The sequence below is a fragment of the Triticum urartu genome, chromosome 2A, assembly GCF_056163025.1.
Source record: "Triticum urartu cultivar PI428250 chromosome 2A, HENAU_Tu73, whole genome shotgun sequence".
In the NCBI taxonomy this organism is placed as follows: domain Eukaryota; kingdom Viridiplantae; phylum Streptophyta; class Magnoliopsida; order Poales; family Poaceae; genus Triticum; species Triticum urartu.
In genome coordinates this window covers 709,215,017-709,233,860 of record NC_141874.1, presented here as the reverse complement: position 1 = coordinate 709,233,860, position 18,844 = coordinate 709,215,017, and positions in this window count along the sequence as shown.

Here is an 18,844-nt window from a genome sequence, read left to right as displayed (position 1 = left end):
TAGGTTACCAAACAAAAAATCATCCAGATATAATGGTACAGCAAAGAAACAACTTAATCCATGCCTCAGCTTATGAACAGTCATTACTTCAAATACAGAAGAAGGAACAATTTATTTGTGACATAGTTACAAATGATGACAGAATAAAGCAACACCCTGCACTAGCCTAAAAACAAGTGAAGTTTCACCCATATAAGAACAACTTTATAAAATCAGAGAAGTTGCTAAAATTTTTGTATCCTTCATATACACTGGAGTACAATGCTTTATAATGTTCCATCATCACTACAGAAAATTGATAATTGTCCATAACAGTTAACTGAAATTTTTGCCTCATAGCTTGGGTGGGTTAAGTACTAGGAGACTTTGTAATGTGCAGTACAGGTGCAGTAACAGGCTTCTAAGTTAAGAAAACATTTCTGTTTGATTTTCAAACCACACACTTACTTTCAACTATAAACAAAACCGACTTGCTATTAATGAAACTCATGGTGGAAGTAACTACTAGCAGCATGTCATTATCATGGCAGTCCACTATATATTTTTATGACAAAATACATCATCATCAGGGCACATTATGGCCATTTTCTTACATGATGCTAATTGTACCTAACTGATTTTTTTGACAGTAGCTCCTAACTGTACCTAACTGAATTTTTTGACAGTAGCTCCTAACAGTAGCTCCTAACTGAATTTTCTGCTTAAAGGGAAGGCTGACTTAAGTGGCAAGATGATACAATTTGCGTAACATAACAATATATGCATCTTAATATAACACCATCTCCTAACAGAAATAGTATCCAGGTCTACTAGGGGGCAAAGTAGAACTGATATTCTTTTGCTGACCTCTAGTACAAGGTATAGAAGAGGAGGTAAGAGAAGAAATAGTGACATTTCTCTTAGCAGGAGACTTTTTCTCTCTTCTAGAAACAATAGTAAATTTCTCCTCCTCTTCCACTACAGTATCATGCCAACTTAGACACAGGGAGGCGACATTTCCATTCGAGTCATGAATATCTAAACAGTGTTCAGTTTTCTTACTAATTTGCTCCCTGGATAATTCCAATTCCTTGAGAACATGAATAAAATCAAAATTATCCAGAGGTATATCAACACCCATCATTGATGCTCTAAACATAATCTCCTTAGCTACTTAATTCCCCCAACCCTAGCTACTTAATTCTCCAACCCCTTTTCTTGTCCAAAATTCTCCAACCCCTAACCCTAGAACACATCAGAAGGAAATCAAGAGGGGGAAGAGGGGGAAGCGGCTCGGGTGCTCACTGGGGAGGTCGAGGGCGACTCGGGGTAGCCGGAGCTAGTCGAGGCGGCGCGAATTCGGCGTCGAGCGGTGGCGATGGTGGCCGAGGCGGAGGAAATCGGCGGGCGTCCGAGGGCATCCGAGGAGGCGCGGGGGCGGCGACGGAGACGGAGGCGCGGGGGCGGCGGCGGCGTGGGGGCGGTGACGGAGACGGAGGCGCGGGGGCGGCGGAGGCGTGGGGGCGGCGACGGAGACGGAGGCGCGGGGGTGGCGGCGGCATGGGTCGGGGCAGCGGGGGGAATTAGCTAGGGGGCGAGGGAGAGGGAGGAAGGGGATCTGGCGAGAGGGATGGAATTAGCTAGGGGGGAATCTTACTAATGGCGCACCCGCGGTCGGTGCGCCATTAGTAATCCTTCTTTTACATAGCAATGGCGCACCAGGCAGAGGTGCGCCATTAGTAATCTTTTTTTTACATAGCAATGGCGCACCAGGCAGGGGTGCGCCATTAGTAATCTTTTTTTATATATATAGCAATGGCGCACCAGCCAGAGGTGCGCCATAAGTAATTTTTTTTGTTGCATGTAATAATTTTTAGAAAATGAATATGAATATGAAACAGTAATATTTTTATAAAAACAGTAATAATTGTTGTTTAACAACAATTGTAGTCTACAGTTTTTTATTATTATTTTTAAAAAAATGAAGAGGGGAGAGGAGGCGGAGCTCACCGGGGAGCGGGGGAGGGTGCGGGGGGTGCTCGTCGGCGGTGGTGGAGCGGGGGAGGGTGCGGGGGGTGCTTGTCGGCGGTGGTGGAGCGGGGGAGGGTGCGGGGGGTCGGCGGCGGCGGTGGTGGAGCGGGGGAGGGTGCGGGTGGGATCGAGATCGAGATGGAGGGGGAATCGAGATCGAGATGGAGGGGGATCGAGATCGAGTGTCCTCATGAATATTCAATATTTTTTATCATATTGAATATGAAAAAATATCATCAAATTTGAAAAAATATTCATGAATTCAAAAAGTGCCCATGAAATTTAAAAATATTCATGATATCAAAAAGTGCCCATGAAATACAACCGAGAAATGAAGACTACGATTTAAATACAGTCGATCTTAGCTAGCTATCTGTTCATAATCTTCTTGCCCTTCTTTTTCGCAAATGGAGTTCTTCTGTGGAACGGACGTCCTTTAGGTAGGATGGTCCTGCTTCCTCTTGTGGTGTATGTTGCTACTTCATCGTCGTCGTCATGTTCGATCTTCGGGTCGCCGTACTTGTCGAAGTCTTGCTCATTGGCTACTCCATCCATTCCAATGATCTTCCTTTTGCCTCTCCTCACGACAACACGACTGGGCTTTGACGGGTCGGTAATGAAGAAGCATTGGTCCACTTGGGAAGCCAGTACCCATGGCTCATTTTTCGCGGTGACGTTTGCGCCCGCGGTCTTGATTTGGCTTCGGGTATAACCATGGTGGTGAAATACCGGTCTTCTTTTAGGACGCTCTTGGCCCATCTGACACGGAACGTCGGGACCTTCTCTCCAGCGTAGCTCAGCTCCTAGATCTCCTCGATCCTTCCGTAGTATCTGTCCTTGTCGTTACCGGTGTAGGATTCCATCACTACCCTGGAGTTCTGATAACCATCGCTCTTCATGTCCTTGTCCTCGGTGTAGAATGTGTAGCCGTTGATATCGTACGCCTCATAGGTCATCAGGTTGTGCTCGGCGCCCTGTGACAAGGCGAATATGAGTTGTTCTTCCGCGGAAGAATCCTCATGTAAAGGGTACGACAGAAGCTTCTGCTTGAATTCGGATGTAACTTTTTGAGTAGATGATTTTTCATATAAAAAACTTTTTCATCCGAGTTCGTACGCAAAAGTTATGCCCATTTTACAAATTCTCGAGAGATTTCGCAAATAAAGTCGAAATTCATATTTGTAAATTTTCACAACAACTAGACCACATATCACATGGGAAACTTATTTTCTTTTATTTTTTTGACATTTCCATCATTTTTGTTTATTTTTTTTAAACTGAAAAGGCGGTCCGCGGAGGGGGGGGGTGCATTCGGTGGAAGTGGTGGCCAAGTTACTAATGGCGCACCACTCCAACGGTGCGCCATTAGTAGTTTTGAAAAAAAATTAAAAAAAAATTCACTAATGGCGCACCGTGGGAGTGGCGCGCCATTACTAGGTCAACTAGTAATGGCGCACCACTCCCACGGTGCGCCATTAGTAGTTTTGAAAAAAATTTAAAAAAGTTTTTTTACTAATGGCGCACCGTGGATGTGGTGCGCCATTAGTATTTGGACACTAATAGCGCACCAACACATGGTCCGCCATTAGTATATAGTAATGGCGCACCACATGTCTGGTGCGCCATTAGTGTCAATTCCATCTATAGCCCTTTTCCTAGTAGTGTTAATGTGTTCCAAGTGGCTTATTCGGGTAAGCAGAGATGTTGTCCTACAGAACATCTTCTGAGGAACACACCTATATGAATTTGACTATTAACGTCGCAGTCTGTGAGAATTGGGTGTTCTCTAATAAATTTATGAAAAGGCCCTGGAGTATGACGTATACGCTCCACCCGCGGGGAAGCCTTGCGGCAGCCAAGTATCGGTCAAGAATTTGTGTGGAACTCGTCTCGCAAAAAACTTGTAGTTCAAGGCATAGTCCACTATTCAAGTTGTGATCTAGTGTAACATAAATCTCTAAGTGGAAGTTCAACTTCAGAGTCTCCACTAAGCACCGGTATATAAACAATATTTTGGAACTAAATGATGAGATGTGCCAATGAGACTTTGTGGGGGATTGTTGGAATTTTTCTAGTAGGCCTTTGGCCCAAAGCCCAACTAAAATTCTGAAATTCTCTTGGACCATTCATGCACACATGTGAGTGGAGTGAGTGAGGCTAAAGTTTAGTCCCACCCCGAAAGTTGGGAGAGAGTTGCACCTCTTTATAAGGTGAGCTCTTCTACCACTTGTATGAGCATGAAAAGAGAAGACCTACACGCGCGCTCCTCCTCCTTGCTCGCCTTGCCACGCCACGCCTCGCCTCGTCACAACGCACCGCGGGTTGCGGGATTGAGCCGAGCCGAGGACAGAGCTATGCACGTTGTCTATATTTTTGTTGCTCGAGAAAATTAATGAGTCATTAATTAATAATTAACGGACACGTTAATTACTGAACTGTTTCCGATTCTTTTGGATCGTGACGACTTGGACGTGGGGTTTATTCCCACGACCTACCCGGCCCACACTATATAGTCAGGCAGACGTCTACCCTAGCCGCCGCCACTTCGTATGGTTTCTCACCACCGTTCGAGATCATTGCGCCGCCAAGAAAGTCTTCTCCATCCCTCCTTTCGGCATGCACTGGGAGAAGGGACAGCAAGCCTCCGGAACCCCGCCTCTCGTGATCCTGTACGGGAGAGGGGCAATCAGGTTTTTGGGGAGCGCACTCGCGTGACTGCTGGCAGCGACGACTTCGCGAACGACGACTTCTTCCCCGACCTCGGCAACCTCGTCCTCGACGACATGGGTGACAACGTCAACGCCGGCGGTGTTGCTCCCGCTGCACCGTATGTGATTCTATCCTTCCTGTTCGAGATCGTGGTAGAATTCATGTTTCTAGTATGTGCCCTAGATGTGATATGTTCATCTGCTATGCTAGTTCACATGATTAGTTTAATCTCTGTTGTTGTAGTCATGATTTATCTTCTGTTTATTCGGATTAAATCTCGTAGTAATTTGCTCATATTTCCAACAATCCAAAAACCTGATTATAGGCAATTTACTCCGAGTGGTTTTGCTGCGCATCTGAAACCGCCTGCCTTTAAGGGGGCGCAATATAAGAGGTGGCGCACGAGAGCAGTCTACTGGTTTCACACCATGGGCTGCTATGACGCCACCAAGGGCAAGCCTGAGGGCGATCTTAATCCAGCACAGCTGGAAGCTTTTGAGAAGATCGATACCCTCTTTAAAGGCGCTCTTCTGAGTGTTCTTGATGACTCAATTGTGGATTCGTATATGTCGTTTGACAACGGCAAGGACATGTGGGCTGCGCTCGAGGCCAAGTTTGGTGCCTCGAACACCGGCAGCGAGTTGTACGTCATGGAGCAATTCTATGACTACAAGATGACTGATGAGCGCGCTGTTGTACAGCAGGATCATGAGATACAGTCGCTCGCAAAAGAACTTGAGTACTTCAAGTGTGTGTTGCCGGACAAATTTGTTGCCGGGGGCATCATTGCCAAGCTTCCACCTTCGTGGAACAATTTTGCTACTTCCCTGAAACACAAGAGACAGGAGTTTTCCGTTGCGGATCTCATTGGTACTCTTGATGTTGAAGAGAAGGCGAGAGCAAAGGACACACGTGCTCGAGTTGCTGAGGGAGGTTCTAGTGCCCACATGGTACAGAAGAAGAACTTCCAGCCCAACAAGTTCAAAAACAACAAGAACAAAACTCAGGGCAAAGGCAAGTTTGATACAAAGAACAAGCCATCACATTCTACCAACTTCAAGAAGAATTCTCATAAGAAGGGGAAGGGACTTTGCCATGTCTGCGGTGATCCTAATCACTGGGCTCCGAAGTGTCCTAACCGCTTTGAGGAGCACGAACATGAGAAGAGCGGCAAGTCCGCTAATGTCGTCATCGATGATACTGATATGAAGGAATCAGGGTACGGTATTTTTCCTACCATCCTTTCAGTATTTCAATCCCCTGATTGGTTAATTGACACCGGTGCCAATGTACATGTTTGTGCTGACGCCTCCATGTTTTCTTCTTACCAGGCCACTAGGACTTCTCCCGTGCTGATGGGGAATGGGTCACATGCCATCGTTCGAGGTGTTGGTACGGTCGATCTGAAGTTTACTTCGGGGAAGACCATGCATCTGAAGAACGTTCAGCATGTGTCGTCCATCAATAAAAATCTCGTTAGCGGTTCCCATTTATGTCGAGATGGTTTTAAGTTGGTTTTCGAATCCAATAAAGTTGTAATTTCTAAGTGTGGAAAATTTGTTGGAAAAGGCTATGAGTGCGGAGGCTTGTTCCGTCTATCTTTGTCAGATATTTGCACTAAAGTTATTAATAATGTTTGCCACAATAATGAGTCTGATATTTGGCATTCACGACTTTGTCATATTAACTTTGGATGCATGACGCGGCTAGCCAATATGAATTTAATTCCGAAAATCTCTCCTGTCAAGGGCTCTAAGTGCCAAGTATGTGTGCAAGCTAAGCAACCCCGCAAGTCCCATAAGACTGCAGAGGCAAGAGACTTGGCGCCACTAGAGCTTATACATTCTGATCTTTGTGAGATGAATGGCGTGTTGACAAAAGGTGGAAAGAGATACTTCATGACGTTGACTGATGACTCCACTAGATATTGTTATGTGTATCTTCTGAAATCAAAAGATGAGGCTTTGACTTTCTTCAAAAACTATAAAGCTGAGGCAGAGAACCAACTTGATCAAAAAATTAAACGGCTTAGGTCCGATCGTGGTGGAGAGTATTTTTCCAATGAATTTGATTTGTTTTGTGCGGAACATGGTATAATCCATGAGAGGACGCCTCCCTACTCACCCCAGTCAAATGGGGTAGCCGAAAGAAAGAACCGAACTCTAACTGATATGGTTAACACCATGTTAGACACTTCGGGTCTATCCAAGGAATGGTGGGGGGAGGCGCTAATGACTGTGTGTCATGTCCTAAATCGGGTTCCCACAAAGCATAAGACCATGACTCCATTTGAGGAATGGGAAAGGAAAAGGTTGAAACTCTCTTACCTACGTACTTGGGGTTGTTTGGCGAAAGTCAATATACCAATTCCCAAGAAGCGCAAGCTTGGACCAAAAACCGTGGATTGTGTTATTCTGGGCTATGTTTTTCATAGCATCGGCTATAGATTTTTGATAATAAAATCTGAGGTGTCCGACATGCATGTTGGTACGATTATGGAGTCAAATGATGCAACTTTCTTTGAGGACATATTTCCTATGAAGGATATGTCGAGTTCATCAAATCAGGAGATACCTACTCCATCTAGTGACGAATTCACTGTAATTCCTGAACCCACCATTGCGATGGAACACGTTGAGAATCCTGTTGAGGTGACAATGGAACTCCTGTGAGGAGTAAGAGACAGAGGATTGCAAAGTCCTTTGGTGATGATTTCATTGTGTACCTCGTGGATGACACACCCAGGACTATTTCAGAAGCCTATGCATCTCCTGATGCTGACTACTGGAAGGAAGCTGTATGTAGCGAGATGGATTCCATCTTAGCTAACGGTACCTGGGGGATCACTGACCGTCCTTATGGGTGCAAACCTGTAGGATGTAAGTGGGTGTTCAAGAAGAAGCTTAGACCTGATGGTACGATTGAAAAGTACAAGGCACGGCTTGTGGCCAAGGGTTATACCCAGAAAGAAGGTGAAGACTTCTTTGATACTTACTCACCCGTGGCTAGACTGACCACAATTCAGGTGCTACTATCACTGGATGCCTCACATGGTCTTCTCGTTCATCAAATGGACGTTAAGACAGCTTTCCTCAATGGAGAGTTGAAGGAGGAAATTTACATGGATCAGCCAGATGGTTTTGTAGTACCTGGTCAGGAAGGAAAGGTGTGCAAGTTATTAAAGTCTTTATATGGCCTTAAACAAGCTCCTAAGGAGTGGCATGAGAAGTTCAAAAGAACATTAACTGCTGCCGGCTTTGTAGTAAACGATGGTGACAAGTGTGTGTACTATCGCTATGGTGGGGGCGAAGAAGTTATTCTTTGTCTGTATGTCGACGACATATTGATATTTAGAACCAAACTTGATTTAATCAAGGAGGTTAAGGATTTCTTATCTCGCTGTTTTGAGATAAAGGATCTAGGAGTAGCTGATGTTATCTTAAACATCAAGCTGTTGAGAGATGAGAATGGTGGGATCACACTGCTTCAGTCTCACTATGTGGAAAAGGTCTTGAGTCGTTTTGGGTATAGCGACTGCACACCTTCTCCAACTCCATATGATGCTAGTGTGTTGCTTCGAAAGAATCGACAGATTGCTAGAGATCAACTGAGGTATTCTCAGATTATTGGTTCGCTTGTGTATTTGGCGAGTGCCACGAGGCCTGACATCTCTTTTGCTGTGAGCAAGCTGAGTCGGTTTGTGTCAAAACCGGGAGATGATCATTGGCATGCGCTTGAGAGAGTTATGCGCTATTTGAAAGGCACCGCGAGCTATGGGATTCACTACACCGGGTATCCAAGGGTACTGGAGGGTTATAGTGACTCAAACTGGATTTCTGATGCTGATGAGATAAAGGCCACAAGTGGTTATGTTTTTACACTTGGTGGTGGCGCTGTTTCCTGGAAGTCTTGCAAGCAGACCATCTTAACGAGGTCAACTATGGAAGCAAAACTCACAGCATTGGACACTGCCACTGTTGAAGCAGAGTGGCTTCGTGAACTCTTGATGGACTTACCTATGGTTGAAAAACCAATACCCCCTATCCTGATGAACTGTGATAATCAAACTGTGATCGTCAAGATAAACAGTTCGAAGGACAATATGAAGTCCTCAAGACATGTGAAGAGGAGACTAAAATCTGTCAGAAAATTAAGGAACTCCGGAGTTATTACGTTGGATTATATCCAGACGTCAAAAAACTTGGCAGATACCTTCACAAAGGGTCTATCACGTAATGTGATAGATAATGCATCGATGGAGATGGGTTTGAGACCCACCGCATGAGTTGTCCATAGTGGTAACCCACTCTATGTGATCGGAGATCCCGTGAAGTAGAAGTGGGAAACAAGTTGTTGGTCAGCTGGAAGGAGAGTATTCCTATATTAACTATCCCACTCCGTGAAGATGCAATACTCTCCTGATCTGCATGGCAAGTTGATACTTATCTTACACTACTAGGAAAAGGCCTACTAATGGCGCACCAGTTTTGCCTACTAATGGCGCATCACTGGTGCACCATTAGTATCACGCCACTAGTATTTATTACTAATGGCGCACCACTGGTGCGCCATTAGTATCTAATGGCGCACCACCCAGTGCGCCATTAGTATATAACACCATGCGCCATTAGTATGCCTCCCAGGGCCATATTTAACCATGTGCTTTGGCACACTAATGGCGCACTGCGGATGGATGCGCCATTAGTATACTTGGCATACTAATGGCGCACTCTGTAGTGATGCGCCATTAGTATGAATATTAGGTTTTTTTTACTTTTCTGATTTTTGCACAGGTTACAAAATATATTATTTGACAGAATATAGACAGTAGCACACAGCAACAGCAGATTCATCGAATACAATAGAAGATTAGTCTCCGAATAGAATTCATCATATTAGTCTCCGAATTCAAAAGACCGTACAAAGATAAAACATTACAAGTCTCGAGACCGCGAGTATCGAGTTTGTCGGAAGTAATACTAATCCTAACAAGTCCTACTAATCATCATCATACAACTTCTACTCGTTATTCATAACAATTCATACGATCATCATCTTGATAGTCATCGAACCAACCCTACTTAATTGTTCTTAGCACATGATCATCAGTATTAGGCAGGACCTAAATACCCTATTTAAGCTAAAATTGCATAAAACAATATAGACCCTGACTCTCCATTATGGAGAATGGAGAACATCCTGTCTCCAATTCTTGCGCTTCGCTTCCTTTTGCTTCCAAGAAGCTCCTTACGACTGTCCATACATTTTTTCCATCCTTTGATTTTCATGTCTCCAATTCTTTTAGAAATCTCGTATGGACAGTTGAGATTCGTAGGACGACCTGGCTGTATGTTCAAAACATTAAGACTACCTTTCTGATACATCATATGAGGCACACAATTCTCTGGGATTATCTGTTGAAAAACATAGTAATAATTTCATAGTTAGCAATGATGTACTAGTTTTAGAAGTATGCAAAAGATGCACGGATGTCGTAATAGTAAAAATCTTACCAGGGTATCTCCATGGTAGTTACCGTAGTTGAACACATGCACTAGTGGCACGTATTTACCATAATGTTGAGGAGTTTGATTGTGGATAATGTAATTCTCAATGTCAGTACAAAATCCGACCAGATGATTTTTCTCCTTGTAAGTTGTTAATTCGGAGCCATCGGTGTAGTGGGTTTTGTCTACCATCTCCCGCACATTCTTTGAACAATAAAAATAAGCTGTCAATGGAAATAAGCTGTCAACTATTTCGAAATAAACAATATAAATTAGCTAATAACTATGTTTGAGAAACTCACATAGCGGTAGAACTGGAGGTGTATCAACAAGGACCCAAATGTCCATATTGTCTTGGTTGATGTCAGGATTACCAAGATCCATGGTGATAAGCATACCCTCATCAAAACCATACATCTTGCAAAATGCTTCCCAATTTTTGCAACCAAAATGGGTTACGCTCTCAGAATTATATAGATTTACTTCAAAGTCCACATCGTGATGAGTCCTTAGGTGAATTTTCTTTGTTTCGGAAATTTCATGGTCTTCAAAATCCATCCTCTCCAAGACATAGCGTCTTGCATGGCATGGGATAAGCTATACTCGAATTGTAAAAGATGAAAATTACACGTTGAAATAGTTGAAGTCATGCTTAATTATGAAAATAACACTTGTCGTCGTTGTGTACCGTTTCAACTTCGAAGGTCTCCTCGAGCTTAATGCTGAAGCGCCGATCATCGTCTAGGTGAGGCATGTCGCACAGACCTCGATCGTCGTGGCACCAGTCGCACTCCGCCAGGAGACTTTCGTCGTCCAATGATGATGACGACATATCCTACGTTCATAATTCAAAACTACATCATTTAGGGTTTGTCAACACCGAGGCATCCTAAAAGCTAAGTTTTTATCATTTAGGGTTTGTCGACGCTGAGGCACCCTAAAAGCCTAAGCTTTCATCATTTAGGTTCGTATCGACACCGAGGCACCCTAAAAGCCAAGGTTTTATCATTTAGGGTTTGTCGACGTCGAGGCACCCTAAAAGCCTAAGCTTTCATCATTTAGGTTTTGTCGACGCCGAGGCACCCTAAAAGCCTAAGCGTACATCATTTAGGTTCTCATCGACACCGAGGCACCCTATAGAAGCCAAGTTAAGTTTTCATCATTTAGGGTTTATCGATGCCGAGGCACCCTAGGTTGGGCCTAATCACTTGGCACTAATCACTTGGCTCTATTGCCACCTATGTTGGGTTTATCATCTAGGGTTTATCGATGCTAAGGAGAATTCTAAGTTGGGCCTAATCACTTGGCTCTATTGCCACCTATGGTTTAATGCAGCAAGAATGGCGGGGCAATTGATCCTACTTAACTAAATACTACGATACCACGGCCCATGCATTAGTCGCAAGTACCCCATATGTCCTATTTTTAGCAAAGTCATGCTAAAATTCATGGAAAATTTCAGCATGACCTTTGCTAAAAATAGAACATATGGAGTACCCGAATTTGCCGGAACGGAAGTTAATCGACATTCCGACAGACTCAAGGGCCTCTTGGGGTACCTACAAATTCATCACGACACAATGGTCGGAGACAAAACCCAGCCACAGACCATATGGTCCTCTGCTTTCATATGGAAAAAAATCAGCTCAACTTATGTGAGCTTCCATTCCAGACATAATAGGTTACCAAACAAAAAATCATCCAGATATAATGGTACAGCAAAGAAACAACTTAATCCATGCCTCAGCTTATGAACAGTCATTACTTCAAATACAGAAGAAGGAACAATTTATTTGTGACATAGTTACAAATGATGACAGAATAAAGCAACACCCTGCACTAGCCTAAAAACAAGTGAAGTTTCACCCATATAAGAACAACTTTATAAAATCAGAGAAGTTGCTAAAATTTTTGTATCCTTCATATACACTGGAGTACAATGCTTTATAATGTTCCATCATCACTACAGAAAATTGATAATTGTCCATAACAGTTAACTGAAATTTTTGCCTCATAGCTTGGGTGGGTTAAGTACTAGGAGACTTTGTAATGTGCAGTACAGGTGCAGTAACAGGCTTCTAAGTTAAGAAAACATTTCTGTTTGATTTTCAAACCACACACTTACTTTCAACTATAAACAAAACCGACTTGCTATTAATGAAACTCATGGTGGAAGTAACTACTAGCAGCATGTCATTATCATGGCAGTCCACTATATATTTTTATGACAAAATACATCATCATCAGGGCACATTATGGCCATTTTCTTACATGATGCTAATTGTACCTAACTGATTTTTTTGACAGTAGCTCCTAACTGTACCTAACTGAATTTTTTGACAGTAGCTCCTAACAGTAGCTCCTAACTGAATTTTCTGCTTAAAGGGAAGGCTGACTTAAGTGGCAAGATGATACAATTTGCGTAACATAACAATATATGCATCTTAATATAACACCATCTCCTAACAGAAATAGTATCCAGGTCTACTAGGGGGCAAAGTAGAACTGATATTCTTTTGCTGACCTCTAGTACAAGGTATAGAAGAGGAGGTAAGAGAAGAAATAGTGACATTTCTCTTAGCAGGAGACTTTTTCTCTCTTCTAGAAACAACAGTAAATTTCTCCTCCTCTTCCACTACAGTATCATGCCAACTTAGACACAGGGAGGCGACATTTCCATTCGAGTCATGAATATCTAAACAGTGTTCAGTTTTCTTACTAATTTGCTCCCTGGATAATTCCAATTCCTTGAGAACATGAATAAAATCAAAATTATCCAGAGGTATATCAACACCCATCATTGATGCTCTAAACATAATCTCCTTAGCTACTTAATTCCCCCAACCCTAGCTACTTAATTCTCCAACCCCTTTTCTTGTCCAAAATTCTCCAACCCCTAACCCTAGAACACATCAGAAGGAAATCAAGAGGGGGAAGAGGGGGAAGCGGCTCGGGTGCTCACTGGGGAGGTCGAGGGCGACTCGGGGTAGCCGGAGCTAGTCGAGGCGGCGCGAATTCGGCGTCGAGCGGTGGCGATGGTGGCCGAGGCGGAGGAAATCGGCGGGCGTCCGAGGGCATCCGAGGAGGCGCGGGGGCGGCGACGGAGACGGAGGCGCGGGGGCGGCGGCGGCGTGGGGGCGGTGACGGAGACGGAGGCACGGGGGCGGCGGAGGCGTGGGGGCGGCGACGGAGACGGAGGCGCGGGGGCGGCGGCGGCATGGGTCGGGGCAGCGGGGGGAATTAGCTAGGGGGCGAGGGAGAGGGAGGAAGGGGATCTGGCGAGAGGGATGGAATTAGCTAGGGGGGAATCTTACTAATGGCGCACCCGCGGTCGGTGCGCCATTAGTAATCCTTCTTTTACATAGCAATGGCGCACCAGGCAGAGGTGCGCCATTAGTAATCTTTTTTTTACATAGCAATGGCGCACCAGGCAGGGGTGCGCCATTAGTAATCTTTTTTTATATATATAGCAATGGCGCACCAGCCAGAGGTGCGCCATAAGTAATTTTTTTTGTTGCATGTAATAATTTTTAGAAAATGAATATGAATATGAAACAGTAATATTTTTATAAAAACAGTAATAATTGTTGTTTAACAACAATTGTAGTCTACAGTTTTTTATTATTATTTTTAAAAAAATGAAGAGGGGAGAGGAGGCGGAGCTCACCGGGGAGCGGGGGAGGGTGCGGGGGGTGCTCGTCGGCGGTGGTGGAGCGGGGGAGGGTGCGGGGGGTGCTTGTCGGCGGTGGTGGAGCGGGGGAGGGTGCGGGGGGTCGGCGGCGGCAGTGGTGGAGCGGGGGAGGGTGCGGGTGGGATCGAGATCGAGATGGAGGGGGAATCGAGATCGAGATGGAGGGGGATCGAGATCGAGTGTCCTCATGAATATTCAATATTTTTTATCATATTGAATATGAAAAAATATCATCAAATTTGAAAAAATATTCATGAATTCAAAAAGTGCCCATGAAATTTAAAAATATTCATGATATCAAAAAGTGCCCATGAAATACAACCGAGAAATGAAGACTACGATTTAAATACAGTCGATCTTAGCTAGCTATCTGTTCATAATCTTCTTGCCCTTCTTTTTCGCAAATGGAGTTCTTCTGTGGAACGGACGTCCTTTAGGTAGGATGGTCCTGCTTCCTCTTGTGGTGTATGTTGCTACTTCATCGTCGTCGTCATGTTCGATCTTCGGGTCGCCGTACTTGTCGAAGTCTTGCTCATTGGCTACTCCATCCATTCCAATGATCTTCCTTTTGCCTCTCCTCACGACAACACGACTGGGCTTTGACGGGTCGGTAATGAAGAAGCATTGGTCCACTTGGGAAGCCAGTACCCATGGCTCATTTTTCGCGGTGACGTTTGCGCCCGCGGTCTTGATTTGGCTTCGGGTATAACCATGGTGGTGAAATACCGGTCTTCTTTTAGGACGCTCTTGGCCCATCTGACACGGAACGTCGGGACCTTCTCTCCAGCGTAGCTCAGCTCCTAGATCTCCTCGATCCTTCCGTAGTATCTGTCCTTGTCGTTACCGGTGTAGGATTCCATCACTACCCTGGAGTTCTGATAACCATCGCTCTTCATGTCCTTGTCCTCGGTGTAGAATGTGTAGCCGTTGATATCGTACGCCTCATAGGTCATCAGGTTGTGCTCGGCGCCCTGTGACAAGGCGAATATGAGTTGTTCTTCCGCGGAAGAATCCTCATGTAAAGGGTACGACAGAAGCTTCTGCTTGAATTCGGATGTAACTTTTTGAGTAGATGATTTTTCATATAAAAAACTTTTTCATCCGAGTTCGTACGCAAAAGTTATGCCCATTTTACAAATTCTCGAGAGATTTCGCAAATAAAGTCGAAATTCATATTTGTAAATTTTCACAACAACTAGACCACATATCACATGGGAAACTTATTTTCTTTTATTTTTTTGACATTTCCATCATTTTTGTTTATTTTTTTTAAACTGAAAAGGCGGTCCGCGGAGGGGGGGGGTGCATTCGGTGGAAGTGGTGGCCAAGTTACTAATGGCGCACCACTCCAACGGTGCGCCATTAGTAGTTTTGAAAAAAAATTAAAAAAAAATTCACTAATGGCGCACCGTGGGAGTGGCGCGCCATTACTAGGTCAACTAGTAATGGCGCACCACTCCCACGGTGCGCCATTAGTAGTTTTGAAAAAAATTTAAAAAAGTTTTTTTACTAATGGCGCACCGTGGATGTGGTGCGCCATTAGTATTTGGACACTAATAGCGCACCAACACATGGTCCGCCATTAGTATATAGTAATGGCGCACCACATGTCTGGTGCGCCATTAGTGTCAATTCCATCTATAGCCCTTTTCCTAGTAGTGTTAATGTGTTCCAAGTGGCTTATTCGGGTAAGCAGAGATGTTGTCCTACAGAACATCTTCTGAGGAACACACCTATATGAATTTGACTATTAACGTCGCAGTCTGTGAGAATTGGGTGTTCTCTAATAAATTTATGAAAAGGCCCTGGAGTATGACGTATACGCTCCACCCGCGGGGAAGCCTTGCGGCAGCCAAGTATCGGTCAAGAATTTGTGTGGAACTCGTCTCGCAAAAAACTTGTAGTTCAAGGCATAGTCCACTATTCAAGTTGTGATCTAGTGTAACATAAATCTCTAAGTGGAAGTTCAACTTCAGAGTCTCCACTAAGCACCAGTATATAAACAATATTTTGGAACTAAATGATGAGATGTGCCAATGAGACTTTGTGGGGGATTGTTGGAATTTTTCTAGTAGGCCTTTGGCCCAAAGCCCAACTAAAATTCTGAAATTCTCTTGGACCATTCATGCACACATGTGAGTGGAGTGAGTGAGGCTAAAGTTTAGTCCCACCCCGAAAGTTGGGAGAGAGTTGCACCTCTTTATAAGGTGAGCTCTTCTACCACTTGTATGAGCATGAAAAGAGAAGACCTACACGCGCGCTCCTCCTCCTCGCTCGCCTTGCCACGCCACGCCTCGCCTCGTCACAACGCACCGCGGGTTGCGGGATTGAGCCGAGCCGAGGACAGAGCTATGCACGTTGTCTATATTTTTGTTGCTCGAGAAAATTAATGAGTCATTAATTAATAATTAACGGACACGTTAATTACTGAACTGTTTCCGATTCTTTTGGATCGTGACGACTTGGACGTGGGGTTTATTCCCACGACCTACCCGGCCCACACTATATAGTCAGGCAGACGTCTATCCTAGCCGCCGCCACTTCGTATGGTTTCTCACCACCGTTCGAGATCATTGCGCCGCCAAGAAAGTCTTCTCCATCCCTCCTTTCGGCATGCACTGGGAGAAGGGACAGCAAGCCTCCGGAACCCCGCCTCTCGTGATCCTGTACGGGAGAGGGGCGATCAGGTTTTTGGGGAGCGCACTCGCGTGACTGCTGGCAGCGACGACTTCGCGAACGACGACTTCTTCCCCGACCTCGGCAACCTCGTCCTCGACGACATGGGTGACAACGTCAACGCCGGCGGTGTTGCTCCCGCTGCACCGTATGTGATTCTATCCTTCCTGTTCGAGATCGTGGTAGAATTCATGTTTCTAGTATGTGCCCTAGATGTGATATGTTCATCTGCTATGCTAGTTCACATGATTAGTTTAATCTCTGTTGTTGTAGTCATGATTTATCTTCTGTTTATTCGGATTAAATCTCGTAGTAATTTGCTCATATTTCCAACAATCCAAAAACCTGATTATAGGCAATTTACTCCGAGTGGTTTTGCTGCGCATCTGAAACCGCCTGCCTTTAAGGGGGCGCAATATAAGAGGTGGCGCACGAGAGCAGTCTACTGGTTTCACACCATGGGCTGCTATGACGCCACCAAGGGCAAGCCTGAGGGCGATCTTAATCCAGCACAGCTGGAAGCTTTTGAGAAGATCGATACCCTCTTTAAAGGCGCTCTTCTGAGTGTTCTTGATGACTCAATTGTGGATTCGTATATGTCGTTTGACAACGGCAAGGACATGTGGGCTGCGCTCGAGGCCAAGTTTGGTGCCTCGAACACCGGCAGCGAGTTGTACGTCATGGAGCAATTCTATGACTACAAGATGACTGATGAGCGCGCTGTTGTACAGCAGGATCATGAGATACAGTCGCTCGCAAAAGAACTTGAGTACTTCAAGTGTGTGTTGCCGGACAAATTTGTTGCCGGGGGCATCATTGCCAAGCTTCCACCTTCGTGGAACAATTTTGCTACTTCCCTGAAACACAAGAGACAGGAGTTTTCCGTTGCGGATCTCATTGGTACTCTTGATGTTGAAGAGAAGGCGAGAGCAAAGGACACACGTGCTCGAGTTGCTGAGGGAGGTTCTAGTGCCCACATGGTACAGAAGAAGAACTTCCAGCCCAACAAGTTCAAAAACAACAAGAACAAAACTCAGGGCAAAGGCAAGTTTGATACAAAGAACAAGCCATCACATTCTACCAACTTCAAGAAGAATTCTCATAAGAAGGGGAAGGGACTTTGCCATGTCTGCGGTGATCCTAATCACTGGGCTCCGAAGTGTCCTAACCGCTTTGAGGAGCACGAACATGAGAAGAGCGGCAAGTCCGCTAATGTCGTCATCGATGATACTGATATGAAGGAATCAGGGTACGGTATTTTTCCTACCATCCTTTCAGTATTTCAATCCCCTGATTGGTTAATTGACACCGGTGCCAATGTACATGTTTGTGCTGACGCCTCCATGTTTTCTTCTTACCAGGCCACTAGGACTTCTCCCGTGCTGATGGGGAATGGGTCACATGCCATCGTTCGAGGTGTTGGTACGGTCGATCTGAAGTTTACTTCGGGGAAGACCATGCATCTGAAGAACGTTCAGCATGTGTCGTCCATCAATAAAAATCTCGTTAGCGGTTCCCATTTATGTCGAGATGGTTTTAAGTTGGTTTTCGAATCCAATAAAGTTGTAATTTCTAAGTGTGGACAATTTGTTGGAAAAGGCTATGAGTGCGGAGGCTTGTTCCGTCTATCTTTGTCAGATATTTGCACTAAAGTTATTAATAATGTTTGCCACAATAATGAGTCTGATATTTGGCATTCACGACTTTGTCATATTAACTTTGGATGCATGACGCGGCTAGCCAATATGAATTTAATTCCGAAAATCTCTCCTGTCAAGGGCTCTAAGTGCCAAGTATGTGTGCAAGCTAAGCAACCTCGCAAGTCCCATAAGACTGCAGAGGCAAGAGACTTGGCGCCACTAGAGCTTATACATTCTGATCTTTGTGAGATGAATGGCGTGTTGACAAAAGGTGGAAAGAGATACTTCATGACGTTGACTGATGACTCCACTAGATATTGTTATGTGTATCTTCTGAAATCAAAAGATGAGGCTTTGACTTTCTTCAAAAACTATAAAGCTGAGGCAGAGAACCAACTTGATCAAAAAATTAAACGGCTTAGGTCCGATCGTGGTGGAGAGTATTTTTCCAATGAATTTGATTTGTTTTGTGCGGAACATGGTATAATCCATGAGAGGACGCCTCCCTACTCACCCCAGTCAAATGGGGTAGCCGAAAGAAAGAACCGAACTCTAACTGATATGGTTAACACCATGTTAGACACTTCGGGTCTATCCAAGGAATGATGGGG